We start from the raw sequence: 16,167 nt of genomic DNA on the forward strand, positions 1-16,167 counted from the left end.
TTCCCCGTGTGCCACAACTGAGCAGACGGGGAAGGGGAAGGAGGGGGGCTCCCTCCCTCTGTGACACCATCCTGTCTGGGGGCTTCAAAGGCACAGATGCCCCCCGATGGGAGAGGGAGGGCGCTCCCTGACTGTTAACCTTTTCCATACAGCGGTCCGTACGGACCGTGGTATGGAAAGGGTTAAACGGCTGACATGATTTCAGTGGGCATCCTGTTCCGATTAACCCCCGCCGCACCACAATCTCGTTTTAAACCCATGACGTACCGTTACGTCATGTGTCCTTAAGGACTCGGGAAACATGCCATACCGGTACGTCATGTGTCCCTAAGGGGTTAAAGGCTGTCCGTGCCGTTCCGCAAATTGCGGAACGCGCACTGACGCCATCCGTGTTTTACGGATCAGCGATTTGCGGACCGCAAAACACTGCACGGTCGTGTGCATGAGGCCTAAAGAAGAGGTGGGGAACCTTTTTGCTGCCAAAGGCCATTTGGAAATTTGTAACATCGTTCGGGGGCCATAAAAAATTATCAACTTAAAAATTGTACTGCTATATTTGGTCAAACATATAACTGACTTAGGGGTAAGTTACAGAAATTGTGCTTCAATAAAAAAAATTAAAAATATAGAGTGTTATATATATATACACACACTCACCTAAAGAATTATTAGGAACACCTGTTCTATTTCTCATTAATGCAATTATCTAGTCAACCAATCACATGGCAGTTGCTTCAATGCATTTAGAGGGGTGGTCCTGGTCAAGACAATCTCCTGAACTCCAAACTGAATGTCAGAATGGGAAAGAAAGGTGATTTAAGCAATTTTGAGCGTGGCATGGTTGTTGGTGCCAGACGGGCCGGTCTGAGTATTTCACAATCTGCTCAGTTACTGGGATTTTCACACACAACCATTTCTAGGGTTTACAAAGAATGGTGTGAAAAGGGAAAAACATCCAGTATGCGGCAGTCCTGTGGGCGAAAATGCCTTGTGGATGCTAGAGGTCAGAGGAGAATGGGCCGACTGATTCAAGCTGATAGAAGAGCAACGTTGACTGAAATAACCACTCGTTACAATCGAGGTATGCAGCAAAGCATTTGTGAAGCCACAACACGCACAACCTTGAGGCGGATGGGCTATAACAGCAGAAGACCCCACCGGGTACCACTCATCTCCACTACAAATAGGAAAAAGAGGCTACAATTTGCACGAGCTCACCAAAATTGGACTGTTGAAGACTGGAAAAATGTTGCCTGGTCTGATGAGTCTCGATTTCTGTTGAGACATTCAAATGGTAGAGTCCGAATTTGGCGTAAACAGAATGAGAACATGTATCCATCCTCTGATGGCTACTTCCAGCAGGATACTGCACCATGTCACAAAGCTCGAATCATTTCAAATTGGTTTCTTGAACATGACAATGAGTTCACTGTACTAAAATGGCCCCCACAGTCACCAGATCTCAACCCAATAGAGCATCTTTGGGATGTGGTGGAACGGGAGCTTCGTGCCCTGGATGTGCATCCCTCAAATCTCCATCAACTGCAAGATGCTATCCTATCAATATGGGCCAACATTTCTAAAGAGTGCTATCAGCACCTTGTTGAATCAATGCCACGTAGAATTAAGGCAGTTCTGAAGGCAAAAGGGGGTCCAACACCGTATTAGTATGGTGTTCCTAATAATTCTTTAGGTGAGTGTATATCACATATGGTACAGGTGCCATTTTGCCCACACATACCAGTCTAATTTATAAGTTCAGAATGTTATTTATTTAGTTCTTTATTTGACATTAATGACCAGCATCAGATCAGACCCCATCAGATCCCCAGCCTCAGATCAAACCTTTCCCAGCCTGCATTAGCCTCAGATCAGCCCCTATCAGACCCCCAACATCTAATCAGACCAGATGATTAAAAAAATAAATAAACGTACCTCTCCAGCTCCGGATGACGCTGCCACTTGGCGAATTCACTTACCCTCCCTGGTCTTCTTCCCGTCGCTATGTACACTATGTCCGGATGCTGTATGTGTCAGGACACAGAGAGGGGCCAGAAGAAGACCAGGGAAGGTGAGAACAGCCAGTGCAGTGCTTTTCTCACCTCCCTTGCCTCCCACATGCTAATGACTCATTTTAGCCTAAAAATAATTTTTTCAATTGGTCTTTATTAGTGTTGATCGAGCACCAAAATGCTCGGGTGCTCGAGCAGATCACTACAGAGCACCTGAGCACAATGGAAGTCAATGGGAGAAACCGAGCATTAAAGGGGCTGTCCGGGATTGGGAACATTTGTCTATTAGTAATCTAATAACATAAACATTACAAACATGCATGTGGTACCTTTAGAACATATTGCTGAAGCCCTGTTTTCCTGCTTTCAATTCATGCCCGGAAGTGAGTCTTTTCTTATCTTCAGTGACGTACCGGGTCCCTAGCAGGCGAGCATAGCTTCCTCTTCCTCTGCCAGGGAGCCCGGTGACGTCACTGGCAGTCTAGATAATAATGCAGAGAGGTTGGAGGGGCGGTAACTTGTCCGGCCGGCATCGCGCTAAGCCCCGCCCCCAGTCGGTGACGTCACCGCCCCTTCAGCATTACAATGAATGGAGGAGGATTACTATGCTTGTTAGCATAGAAAACTCCTCCCATCAGAATTACTAGCTAATGGGGCAGAAGGCTTTAGACAGGAGGAACTCCTTTCACCACAGGGTGACATGGCCATGCTTATTGCATATATTGCATTTAGACAATGGCATGTTGATTGTGTAAAAAAAAAAAAAAAGGATAAAACAATGGCTCAGTTGAAAGAAAAGGTAATAATAGTGTAATCAGTCTGCTTTTTTTTTTTGTTGATTTGAAATAAACGGATAATCCTATTTATGTAATGAGGCTGCTTTTGTCTAGTTTAAAATCATTCTTTTAGCCCCGTACTTGTGTTTTGGACTGAATTTTTTTAGCACATTCTCCTTTTGGAGTTGCAGTGTGTGCATTTCACTTTCCTGTGGTTAGGGTACTTTCACATTTGCAGCAGGACGGATCCGACAGGCTGTTGTCGGATCCGTCCTTCCGCTATTTCGCCGTGCCGCCGCTCCGTCCCCATTATAGTCAATGGGGGCGGAGCTCCGGCGCAGCACGGCAGTGCACGGCGAAAGGCCGCCGGACTAAAAGTCCTGCATGTCCGACTTTTTAGTTCCGGCGGCCTCTCACCGCGAACTGCCGTACTGTGCCGGAGCTCCGCCCCCGTCCCCATTATAGTCAATAGGGAAGGAGTGGCGGTCCGGCGGCACGGCGAAATAGCGGAAGGACGGATCCGACAGGGTGAACAGCCTGTCGGATACGTCCTGTCGCAAGTGTGAAAGTAGCCTTATACATCGGTTTTAACTGATTGCCAGGTCAGTATATAAGGTTTACCTTGAAAAAAATAAATAAAAAAAATATATATATATATATATAGATGGGAGCGTGCCCCTTACAGTGTGACGGTGTCCGGTATGTTTATGGATGCATGTGGGAGCGTGCACCTTACAGTGTGACGGTGTCCGGTATGTTTATGGATGCATGTGGAAGCGTGCCCCTTACAGTGTGACTGTGTCCGGTATGTTTATGGATGCATGTGGGAGCGTGCCCCTTACAGTGTGACTGTGTCCGGTATGTTTATGGATGCATGTGGAAGCGTGCCCCTTACAGTGTGACTGTGTCCGGTATGTTTATGGATGCATGTAGGGGCGTGCCCCTTACAGTGTGACAGTGTCCGGTATGTTTATGGATGCATGTGGGAGCGTGCCCCTTACAGTGTGACGTGTCCGGTATGTTTATGGATGCATGTGGGGGCGTGCCCCTTACAGTGTGACTGTGTCCAGTATGTTTATGGATGCATGTGGAAGCGTGCCCCTTACAGTGTGACTGTGTTCGGTATGTTTATGGATGCATGTGGGGGCGTGTCCCTTACAGTGTGACTGTGTCCGGTATGTTTATGGATGCATGTGGAAGCGTGCCCCTTACAGTGTGACTGTGTCCGGTATGTTTATGGATGCATGTGGGGGCGTGCCCCTTACAGTGTGACAGTGTCCGGTATGTTTATGGATGCATGTGGGAGCGTGCCCCTTACAGTGTGACGTGTCCGGTATGTTTATGGATGCATGTGGGGGCGTGCCCCTTACAGTGTGACTGTGTCCAGTATGTTTATGGATGCATGTGGAAGCGTGCCCCTTACAGTGTGACTGTGTCCGGTATGTTTATGGATGCATGTGGGGGCGTGCCCCTTACAGTGTGACTGTGTCCGGTATGTTTATGGATGCATGTGGAAGCGTGCCCCTTACAGTGTGACTGTGTCCGGTATGTTTATGGATGCATGTGGGGGCGTGCCCCTTACAGTGTGACAGTGTCCGGTATGTTTATGGATGCATGTGGGAGCGTGCCCCTTACAGTGTGACGTGTCCGGTATGTTTATGGATGCATGTGGGAGCGTGCCCCTTACAGTGTGACTGTGTCCGGTATGTTTATGGATGCATGTGGAAGCGTGCCCCTTACAGTGTGACTGTGTCCGGTATGTTTATGGATGCATGTAGGGGCGTGCCCCTTACAGTGTGACAGTGTCCGGTATGTTTATGGATGCATGTGGGAGCGTGCCCCTTACAGTGTGACTGTGTCCAGTATGTTTATGGATGCATGTGGGAGTGTGCCCCTTACAGTGTGACTGTCTCCAGTATGTTTATGGATGCATGTGGGGGCGTGCCCCTTACAGTGTGACAGTGTCCGGTATGTTTATGGATGCATGTGGGAGCGTGCCCCTTACAGTGTGACGTGTCCGGTATGTTTATGGATGCATGTGGGAGCGTGCCCCTTACAGTGTGACTGTGTCCGGTATGTTTATGGATGCATGTGGAAGCGTGCCCCTTACAGTGTGACTGTGTCCGGTATGTTTATGGATGCATGTAGGGGCGTGCCCCTTACAGTGTGACAGTGTCCGGTATGTTTATGGATGCATGTGGGAGCGTGCCCCTTACAGTGTGACTGTGTCCAGTATGTTTATGGATGCATGTGGGAGTGTGCCCCTTACAGTGTGACTGTCTCCAGTATGTTTATGGATGCATGTGGGGGCGTGCCCCTTACAGTGTGACAGTGTCCGGTATGTTTATGGATGCATGTGGGAGCGTGCCCCTTACAGTGTGACTGTGTCCGGTATGTTTATGGATGCATGTGGAAGCGTGCCCCTTACAGTGTGACTGTGTCCGGTATGTTTATGGATGCATGTAGGGGCGTGCCCCTTACAGTGTGACAGTGTCCGGTATGTTTATGGATGCATGTGGGAGCGTGCCCCTTACAGTGTGACTGTGTCCAGTATGTTTATGGATGCATGTGGGAGTGTGCCCCTTACAGTGTGACTGTCTCCAGTATGTTTATGGATGCATGTGGGAGCGTGCCCCTTACAGTGTAACGGTGTCTGATTGTCTCTAAGCTCTGCAAACACTGAGCACATGACAGATGCCAGAGAGAGAGCAAGGAGAAGTTTATGGGCGTACATATGGGGGAGGAATATAAGTCAGGAGGATGAATATGTATGAGGGGGCGGATTGAAGGAGGAGTGGAGGCTGTGCAGGATGCATGAATATGTATGAGGGGGGCGGGTGCAGGACATGATGTTAGGAGAAATCAGCAGATGCCGCCCTGCACTGGGACCCACAATGCAGTGCGGCAGGAAGTGAAGGAACAGATAAACAGATATGTAAACAATGTGTTCAGGGCTGTAGGAGCCATTCTCCAGTGTAAAAGATACCTAAAAACAACCTTGGGAACATAGACTTGGCTACTAAAGGTGAGTAAGATGTTTTAAAAAAAATAAGTTTGATCCCGGACAACCCCTTTAAACCAGGCACTGGTCTAAACTTGCTCTGAAGAGGGGAGGGTGCCGGTTCTAACTGAGGTCTATGCAGAAGATCGCTGTACAGTGAGGGAATCCCCCAGTGTGAGTCTGCGGCTTAGGAGTCTCTGCTCTGACTCCATATATAGCTATGTCCATATATGGAGTCAGTGCTTGGAGACTCCCAGTGTATTTAAATCCAATTTAGCCTCTATTTCTGAAAAGTTTCTGCCAGGGTTTGAACTCACAACCTTCTACATGAGAGGCAAGGACTTTAACCACTCAGCTATAAAGCTGAATGATAAACTATGTCCGAAAAACCTCATATTAGTTTGTCATGTAGTAAGTATTCCTATACAGCAGAAGTATCATTTTATATTTCAGTGCAGGTTAACATGTAGCTGTATAGTATACGCTCTGTGTATTTCCGATCACCGCCGTGCAGCAGGCGGTGATCGGAACAAAGTGCCTGCTGAAATCATTCAGCAGGCACTCTGTGACAATGCCGAGCGGGGTCCCCGTATCTCACAGAATAGGGGAAAAAAGAAAAGTAGACATATTAGGTATCGCCGCGTCCATATCGACCGGCTCTATAAATCAATCACATGACCTAACCCCTCAGATGAACACAGTAAAAAATAAAAATAAAAACTGTGCTAAATAAACAATTTTTTTGTCACCTTACATCTCTAAAAGTACAACAGCAAGCAATCAAAAAGGCGTATGCCCACCAAAATAGTACCAAACTAACCGTCACCTCATCCCGCAAAGAATGAGCCCCTACCTAAGACAATTGCCCAAAAAATAAAAAAAACTATGGCTCAGAATATGGAGACACTAAAACATAATTTTTTTGTTTTAAAAAAGCTGTTATTGTGTAAAACTTAAGTAAATTTAAAAAAGTATACATATTAGGTATCACCGCGTCCGTAAGAACCTGCTCTATAACAATATCACATGACCTAACCCCTCAGGTGAACACCGTAAAAATAATTTTTAAAAACGGTGTAAATAAAGACTTTTTTTGTCACCTTACATCACAAAAAGTGTAATAGCAAGCGATCAAAAAGTCATATGCACCCCAAAATAGTGCTAATCAAACCGTCATCTCATCCCACAAAAAACGAGCCCCTACACAAGACAGTCGCCCATAAAAATAAATAAAACTATGGCTTTCAGAATGTGGAGACACTAAAGAATCTTTTCTTTTTTTTAATGCTTTGTTATGTAAAACTGAAACAAATAGTCATATTTGGTATTGTCGCGTCCGTGACAACCTGCTCTATAAAAATACCACATGATCTAACCTGTCAGATGAATGTTGTAAATAACAAAAAAAAACGGTGCCAAAAAAGCTATTTCTTGTTACCTTGCCTCACAAAAAGTGTAATATAGAGCAACCAAAAATCATATGTATCCTAAACTAGTACCAACAATACTGCCACCCTATCCCGTAGTTTCTAAAATGGGGTCACTTTTTTGGAGTTTCTACTCTAGGGGTGCATCAGGGGGGCTTCAAATGGGACATGGTGTCAAAAAACCAGTCCAGCAAAATTTGCCTTCCAAAAACCGTATGGCATTCCTTTCCTTCTGAACCCTGCCGTGTGCCCGTATAGCAGTTTACAACCAGATATGGGGTGTTTATGTAAACTACGGAATCAGGGCCATAAATATTGCGTTTTGTTTGGCTGTTAACCCTTACTTGATGTGGGATTAGGAAAGACTCTAACTGTCCCAGGTGCGATGTCCCTGAAGCGGACTATCTGCACATGTTTTGGTCCTGTGCAGAGCTGAAACAGTACTGGGGAGCTATCTATAAATACATTACAGGGGAAACTGAAGGTGCGAATCCCTTTTTCCGCTGAATGTTGGGTACTGGGTGAGCTGGCCAAGGTGAGCTGTCAGCAACAGCTGATAATGTTTTTCGCACGTCTTTTGATAGCACGCTCTTGGTTTTCACGAAAGAGTCCTACTATGAATATATGGTTAAATCTGGTGAACACTACTAAGAGATATGAATATATTCTGTACAAGCAGAGAAACACTAAGAAAAAATGGATTGGAATTTGGGGAGACTGGAATTCATAGAACTACCGATCCTCACTTGTCACCATTCTCCTCGGTTTTAGAACCGAGGAGTGGTGGTGAATGAAGATGCATCGTAGGCGGGGGAATGGGGGGGTTGTGGGGGGTTTAAAGAAAAATATGATGATAAATGTTAGTAATGATATTTTTATATAACGTGTATTGTTGGATGACTAATAAAATTTTCTTAAAATAAAAAATAAATAAAAAATACTTGCTTTGTAACTGGGAAAAAAAATATTAAAATGGAAATCTGCCAAAAAAGTGAAATTTTGCAATTTTATCTCTATTTTTTTCATTAATTCTTGTGGAACACCTAAAGGGTTAACAAAGTTTGAAAAATCTGTTTTGTATACCTTGAGGGGTGTAGTTTCTCAAATGGTGTCACTTTTTTGGAGTTTCTACTCTAGGGGTGCATCAGGGGGGCTTCAAATCGGACATGGTGTCAAAAAAACAGTCCAGCAAAATCTGCCGTCCAAAAACCATATGGCATTCCTTTCCTTCTGCGCCCTGCCGTGTGCCCGTACAGCAGTTTACGACAACATATGGTGTGTTTCTGTAAACTACAGAATCAGGGCCATAAATATGGAGTTTTGTTTGGCTGTTAACCCTTGCTTTGTAACTGGAAAAATGGATTTAAATGGAAAATCTGCCAAAAAAGTTAATTTTTTTCTCTATTTTCCATTAATTCTTGTGGAACACGTAAAGGGTTAACAAAGTTTGTATAATCAGTTTTGAATACCTTCAGGGGTGTAGTTTGTAAAATGGGGTTATTTTTGGGTGGTTTCTATTATGTAAGCCTCACAAAGTGACTTCAGACCTGAACTGGTCCTGAAAAAGTGGGTTTTAGAAATTTTCTGAAAAACTTCAAGATTTTTAATTCTAAACTTCTAAGCCTTCTAACGTCCCCAAAAAATAAAATGGTATTCCCAAAATGATCCAAGCATGAAATAGACATATGGGGAATGTAAAGTACCGTAATAACTATTTTTGGAGGTATTACTATCTATTATAAAAGTAGAGAAATTTAAATTTGTAAATTAGCAAATTTTTGTAAATGTTTTGCAAATGTAAAAAAATTTTATAAATAAAAATATATTTTTTGACTCAATTTTACCACTGTCATGAAGTACAATACGTGACGAGAAAACCATCTCAGAATGGCCTGGATAAGTAAAAGCGTTTTAAAGTAATCACCACATAAAGTGACACGTCAGATTTGCAAAAAATAGCCTGGTCATTAAGGTGAAAATGAGCCCGGTCCTTAACCACTTCAGCCCCCCTAGCTTAAACCCCCTTAATGACCAGACCACTTTTTACAATTCTGCACTACACTGCTTTCACGGTTTATTGCTCGGTCATACAACTTACCACCCAAATTAATTTTACCTCCTTTTCATTCTCACTAATAGAGCTTTCATTTGGTGGTATTTCATTGCTGCTGACATTTTTACTTTTTTTGATATTAATCAAAATTGACCGAAATTTTTGGAAAAAAATTTCATTTTTCACTTTCGGTTGTAAAATTTTTCAAATAAAACTACATTTCTATATAAATTTTTCTCTAAATTTATTGTTCTACATGTCTGATTAAAAAAAAAATGCAATAAGTGTATATTTATTGGTTTGGGTAAAAGTTATAGCGTTTACAAACTATGGTACAAAAATGTGAATTTCCGCATTTTGAAGCAGCTCTGACTTTCTGAGCACCTGTCATGTTTCCTGAGGTCCTACAATGCCCAGACAGTAGAAACACCCCACAAATGACCCCATTTCGGAAAGTAGACACCCTAAGGTATTCGCTGATGGACATAGTGAGTTCATGGAAGTTTTTATTTTTTGTCACAAGTTAGCGGAAAATTTTTTTTTTTATTTTTTTTTCTTACAAAGTCTCATATTCCACTAACTTGTGACAAAAAATAAAATTTTACATGAACTCACCATACACCTCACGGAATACCTTGGGGTGTCTTCTTTCCAAAATGGGGTCACTTGTGGGGTATTTATACTGCCCTGGCATTTTAGGGGCCCTAAAGCGTGAGAAGAAGTCTGGAATCCAAATGCGTAAAAAATGCCCTGTGAAATCGCAAAGATACTCTTTGGAATTTGGGCCCCTTTGGGCACCTAGGCTGCAAAAAAGTGTCACACGTGGTATCGCCGTACTCAGGAGAAGTTGGGCAATGTGTTTTGGGGTGTATTTTTACATATACCCATGCTGGGTGAGAGAAATATCTCTGTAAAAGTCAACTTTTCCCATTTTTTTTATACAAAGTTGTCATTTTAGAGAGATATTTCTCTCACCCAGCATGGGTATATGTAAAAATACACCCCAAAACACATTGCCCTACTTCTCCTGAGTACGGCGATAACACATGTGTGACACTTTTTTGCAGCCTAGGTGCGCAAAGGGGCCCAAATTCCTTTTAGGAGGGCATTTTTAGACATTTGGATTCCAGACTTCTTCTCACGCTTTAGGGCTCCTAAAATGCCAGGGCAGTATAAATACCCGACACGTGACCCCATTTTGGAAAGAAGACACCCCAAGGTATTCCGTGAGGGGCATGGCGAGTTCATAGAAGTTTTTTTTTTTGGCACAAGTTAGCGGAAATTGATTTTTTTAGTTTTTTTCTCACAAAGTCTTTCTTTCCGCTAACTTGTGACAAAAAGGTCAATCTTTCATGATCTCAATATGCCCCTCAGCGATTACCTTGGGGTGTCTTCTTTCCAAAATGGGGTCATTTGTGGGGTGTTTGTACTGCCCTGGCATTTTAGGTGCCCTAAAGCGTGAGAAGTCTGGAATATAAATGTCTAAAAAAATTTACGCATTTGGATTCCGTGAGGGGTATGGGGAGTTCATGTGAGATTTTATTTTTTGTCACAAGTTAGTGGAATATGAGACTTTGTAAGAAAAAACAAAAAAAATAAATAAAAATTAAATCAATTTCCGCTAACTTGTGCCAAAAAAACTAAAAAATCTTCTATGAACTCGCCATGCCCCTCCAAAGTGATCTTTTTATAGCGCTGCAGCGATTTTACGTTGTTTTTGCAGTGATCAGAAAAATATATATTTCTGTCACTGCGGTGGGGCGGACTGTACGCAAGTGTGCGCACAAGATCAGGCCTGATCGGGCGAACACTGCGTTTTTTGTTGAGCCTATAGAACATGTCCTATTCTTGTCTGCAATTCCTATATAGTTCTGGCAATGTGCGGATCCGCAAAATGCGGAAAGCACATTGCCGGTGTTTGTGTTTTGCGGATCTGCAGTGTCCGTGTTTTGCGGATCCGCAAAACACATACGGACGTCTGAATGGAGCCTTACAGGGGGGTGATCAATGACAGGGGGGTGATCAGGGAGTCTATATGGGGTGATCACCCCCCTGTAAGGCTCCATTCAGACGTCCGTATGTGTTTTGCGATCCGCGGATCCGTAAAACACATACGGACGTCTGAATGAAGCCTTACAGGGGGGTGATCAGTGACAGGGGGGTGATCAGGGAGTCTATATGGGGTGATCACCCCCCTGCCATTGATCACCCCCCTGTAAGGCTCCATTCAGACGTTCGTATGTGTTTTGCGGATCCGCAAAACACATACGGACGTCTGAATGGAGCCTTACAGGGGGGTGATCAATGACAGGGGGGTGATCAGGGAGTCTATATGGGGTGATCAGGGGTTAATAAGGGGTTAATAAGTGACGGGGGGGTGTAGTGTAGTGGTGTTTGGTGCTACTTACAGAGCTGCCTGTGTCCTCTGGTGGTCGATCCAAGCAAAAGGGACCACCAGAGGACCAGGTAGCAGGTATATTAGACGCTGTTATCAAAACAGCGCCTAATATACCTTTTTGGGGTTAAAAAAAAATCGCATCTACAGCCTGCCAGCGAATGATCGCCGCTGGCAGGCTGTAGATCCACTTGTTTACCTCCCGTTCCTGTGAACGCGCGCTCCTGTGTGCGCGTGTTCACAGGAAATCTCGCCTCTCGCGAGATGACGCGCCGGCGCGTCTAGGAGGAATAACACCGCCGCCGCCAGGACGCAATCCTGCGTTAGGCGGTCCTGGGGTGGTTAAGGTGAAAATGAGCCTGGTCCTCAAGGGGTTAAATTACTAAAATGTCATAAACACTCATTTAACCACATTCTTCTCAGTAAGATAAGAACTGAGCTATAAAGATTGTTATGAGGTCAGAGGTCAGAGATCAGCGATAAGGAGCCATCAGCGGAGCTGCCTGACAGAACAGAGTGAGAACAGACTGCAAGCTACAGATGGAGCAGGGTTAGCACTCCAGCTCTTAACTCATCACGTTATCTGGAGACAAAAGCCATTGAAAAGCAATTGAAGGTGTTTGCTTAGATTAGATAACACAACTCAGAAATCTCAGAAAACAGGAGTGTTAACTCTACTCCATCCGTACTAGAGAATCTCGGTGCGGAAGAAAGAAAAGGTTCCAAATTTTTAACAAAGACCAACTGAAAAAAATATTTTTAGCTCAAAATGAGTATAATGTAATAATAACAAAAAATTGCCCCCAAAGGTGTACATAGCCTTTAAAGGTGTTCTCCTGGACAACCCTTACTTCTTAGAAGAGCACCAATAAGCTGATCACAAAGTGTCTCCTGCTGTAACCTCCAGTGATCAGCTGTTATCTGTAGGCAACTCTAGCAATTAGTGCTCAATTTCCATGCAGCGCCTCCACAGGGGAAATGATGCATTACACAATGCACCAACCATGCATTTTAATTGACAACAGATATCACCCCCAGCAGGTGGCAGGAAGTAGTTAATAAGACTGGAGGAGCTCGATCCACCGTTACATCAATAGAGGCACATGTATCTAAGAAGAGCTGATATATGTCCATATTTGCATCTGTCGCAGCGAACGGAACCGGTGATTTTAATATATTTTCATTAATTTTAAATATATTTCTCATTTCACTAGATGCTGCTGGGCCCCATCTCAGGGATGGAACTCATCACAGTACTGTTTCCACACAATGACAACATAAGCTGACAGATCAGTGCAAATGTTCCATTACTTTCTTCTGCTACAGGCAGGTTCAAGAATGGATTCATTTTCTCCATGCAACATTTTAATGAATCCCCTCTGAGACTGTAGAGCAGTCGCCGCAAGAAACACAGCTCCAGAGTGAAACCTAAGTTCAGCACCCCAACATCCACCATCCTACTACAGATCACACCTCTGAGACTGTAGAGCAGTCGCCGCTAGAAACACAGCTCCAGAGTCAAACCTAAGTTCAGTCCCCCAACATCCACCATCGTACTACAGATCACACCTCTGAGACTGTAGAGCAGTCGCCGCAATACACAGCTGAAGAGTGAAACCTAAGTTCAGTCCATCAACATCCACCATCCTACTACAGTTCACACCTCTGAGACTGCAGAGCAGTCGCCGCAATACACAGCTGAAGAGTGAAACCTAAGTTCAGTCCATCAACATCCACCATCCTACTACAGTTCACACCTCTGAGACTGCAGAGCAGTCGCCGCAATACACAGCTGAAGAGTCAAACCTAAGTTCAGCCCCCCAACATCCACCATCCTACTGTAGTTCACACCTCCGAGACTGCAGAGCAGTCGCCGCAATACACAGCTGAAGAGTGAAACCTAAGTTCAGCCCCCCAACATCCACCATCCTACTGTAGTTCACACCTCCGAGACTGTAGAGCGGTCTCCGCAAAAAACACAGGTCCAGAGTCAAACCTAAGTTCAGTCCCCCAACATCCACCATCCTACTGTAGTTCACACCTCCGAGACTGTAGAGTGGTCGCCGCAAAAAAACACAGGTCCAGAGTCAAACCTAAGTTCAGTCCCCCAACATCCACCATCGTACTACAGTTCACACCTCTGAGACTGCAGAGCAGTCGCCGCAATACACAGCTGAAGAGTGAAACCTAAGTTCAGTCCATCAACATCCACCATCCTACTATAGTTCACACCTCCGAGACTGTAGAGCAGTCGCCGCAAGAAACACAGGTCCAGAGTCAAACCTAAGTTCTTTCGCCCAATATCCACCATCCTACTATAGTTCACACCTCCGAGACTGTAGAGCAGTCGCCGCAAGAAACACAGGTCCAGAGTCAAACCTAAGTTCAGTCCCCCAACATCCACCATCCTACTATAGTTTACACCTCCGAGACTGTAGAGTAGTCGCCGCTAGAAACACAGCTCCAGAGTCAAACCTAAGTTCAGTCCCCCAACATCCACCATCGTACTACAGTTCACACCTCTGAGACTGCAGAGCAGTCGCCGCAATACACAGCTGAAGAGTGAAACCTAAGTTCAGTCCATCAACATCCACCATCCTACTATAGTTCACACCTCCGAGACTGTAGAGCAGTCGCCGCAAGAAACACAGGTCCAGAGTCAAACCTAAGTTCATTCCCCCAACATCCACCATCCTACTATAGTTCACACCTCCGAGACTGTAGAGCAGTCGCCGCAAGAAACACAGGTCCAGAGTGAAACCCAAGTTCAGTCCCCCAACATCCACCATCCTACTATAGTTCACACCTCCGAGACTGTAGAGCAGTCGCCGCAAGAAACACAGGTCCAGAGTGAAACCTAAGTTCAGTCCCCCAACATCCACCATCCTACTATAGTTCACACCTCCGAGACTGTAGAGCAGTCGCCGCAAGAAACACAGGTCCAGAGTGAAACCTAAGTTGAGTCCATCAACATCCACCATCGTACTACAGTTCATGGCAGCCACTAAATAAATGCATAAAAATGTGCAGCCTTGTCGGGCAGTGGTGAAAATTAGGCGATTGACAATATGCAAAAATAGCAGCCAAATGAATTCTAAATATGGCTCCTGATGTTGCACCATGTGAAGTCATGGTGTGGATTTTGGGTGTGGTATCCACCGCGAATGAGGATTTACCACGATGCGAAAAATTCTGCCCGAAAATCTGCAACATCAAGACGTCCACTATGTTATCCTATGGAAAAGTGATTCTGCCGTGGAAAACGCTGCGGAAACATCCACACAGATTTGGTTGCAGATTTTCCGGTGACGTTTTGTGCAGTTTACCATTGAACTTAATGGGGAGATTCTCATACAGGAAATCTGCTCCAATCCTGGGGATTTTCTGGACGTGTGAAGACACCTTAGAAACCCTTCTCCCACACTATGGTCGACGTTCACACCGGTGACGGTTTCCAAATAGAATTTCCACATGGGCAAAGGTAGAGGATTAATAAGACTCTATAGGCAAGTTCACATTATCAGTCTCGTCAGTGCTTTTATACTGCCGTATTCCTGGCTCAGGTAACATACAGATACAGTTCTTGCCACTTTATTTTAGATGCAAGACAGCCCTAAACTATTATTATTTGGGTATATTACTGGAGGTGCAGAATCAGGGAGAAGTATTAGTACATTATTAGGGGTACATTACTATGGGTATGTTATTAGGGGGCATTATTAGGGGTATATTTTCAGGGGTAGATAACTATGTCTATATTATTAGGGGTACATTATTAGAGGTATATTTTCAGGGGTACATTATTAGGGGTATATTTTCAGGGGTAGATAACTATGTCTATATTATTAGGGGTACATTATTAGAGGTATGTTATTAGGGGTATATTTTCAGGGGTAGATAACTATGTCTATATTATTAGGGGTACATTATTAGAGGTATGTTATTAGGGGTATATTTTCAGGGGTATATTATTAGGAGTACACTATTGGTGCCCTGCTCCATTAGGACACAATCTGATGAGGCACATGCTCGGCACCTGCTGCTCCTCGGCTATCACCTCACACACTTGCTGACAGCAGGATGTCACGGACATCTCGCAGCTGCCGGTAACTCACCGCGGTTGCCGGGGGGTCTCCGTGTAGTTTCCGTGTTGCGGAGGCTTAGGCCAAAGTGCGGCGCAAGTGCTGGGGCCACAGGTTGCTATGCAACCACAGCTTACTACACCACGACCGTGAAACCACGCCCTGGGGTGTGACCTCATCGCAGGGATGTGACTGGCTGACGCTGTAACGATCCTGTGTGGCGGTGGTTTCCAACCCCTGTCTGCCGGGGATGTTGGGAGTTGTAGTTTCCGAACAGCTGGAGAAACAGCTGTGTGGTGCGGAAGGCAGAGTTGTTACTACTCCTTCTCACAGCGCCCCCTGGAGGATTGTGTGCTGTGTGTCCAGACGGCTAGTTACTGAATGTATTTCTAACTGCTGCCAGTATGGGTGCCTGCATTAT

General features: G+C 44.7%; 1 protein-coding gene across 1 annotated transcript in view; it reads right to left on the reverse strand.

Annotated features, from left to right (window-relative positions):
- The window catches only part of ZBBX (zinc finger B-box domain containing), a 215,307-nt gene extending 199,442 nt beyond the window's left edge, over window positions 1–15,865 (reverse strand). The window contains 1 exon segment of the mRNA XM_040429970.1: window positions 15,780–15,865. The gene's annotated coding sequence lies outside the window, so the exon portion shown is untranslated.
- Window positions 15,866–16,167: the final 302 nt, after the last annotated feature.

Source organism: Bufo bufo, chromosome 4 (assembly GCF_905171765.1).
Source record: "Bufo bufo chromosome 4, aBufBuf1.1, whole genome shotgun sequence".
In the NCBI taxonomy this organism is placed as follows: domain Eukaryota; kingdom Metazoa; phylum Chordata; class Amphibia; order Anura; family Bufonidae; genus Bufo; species Bufo bufo.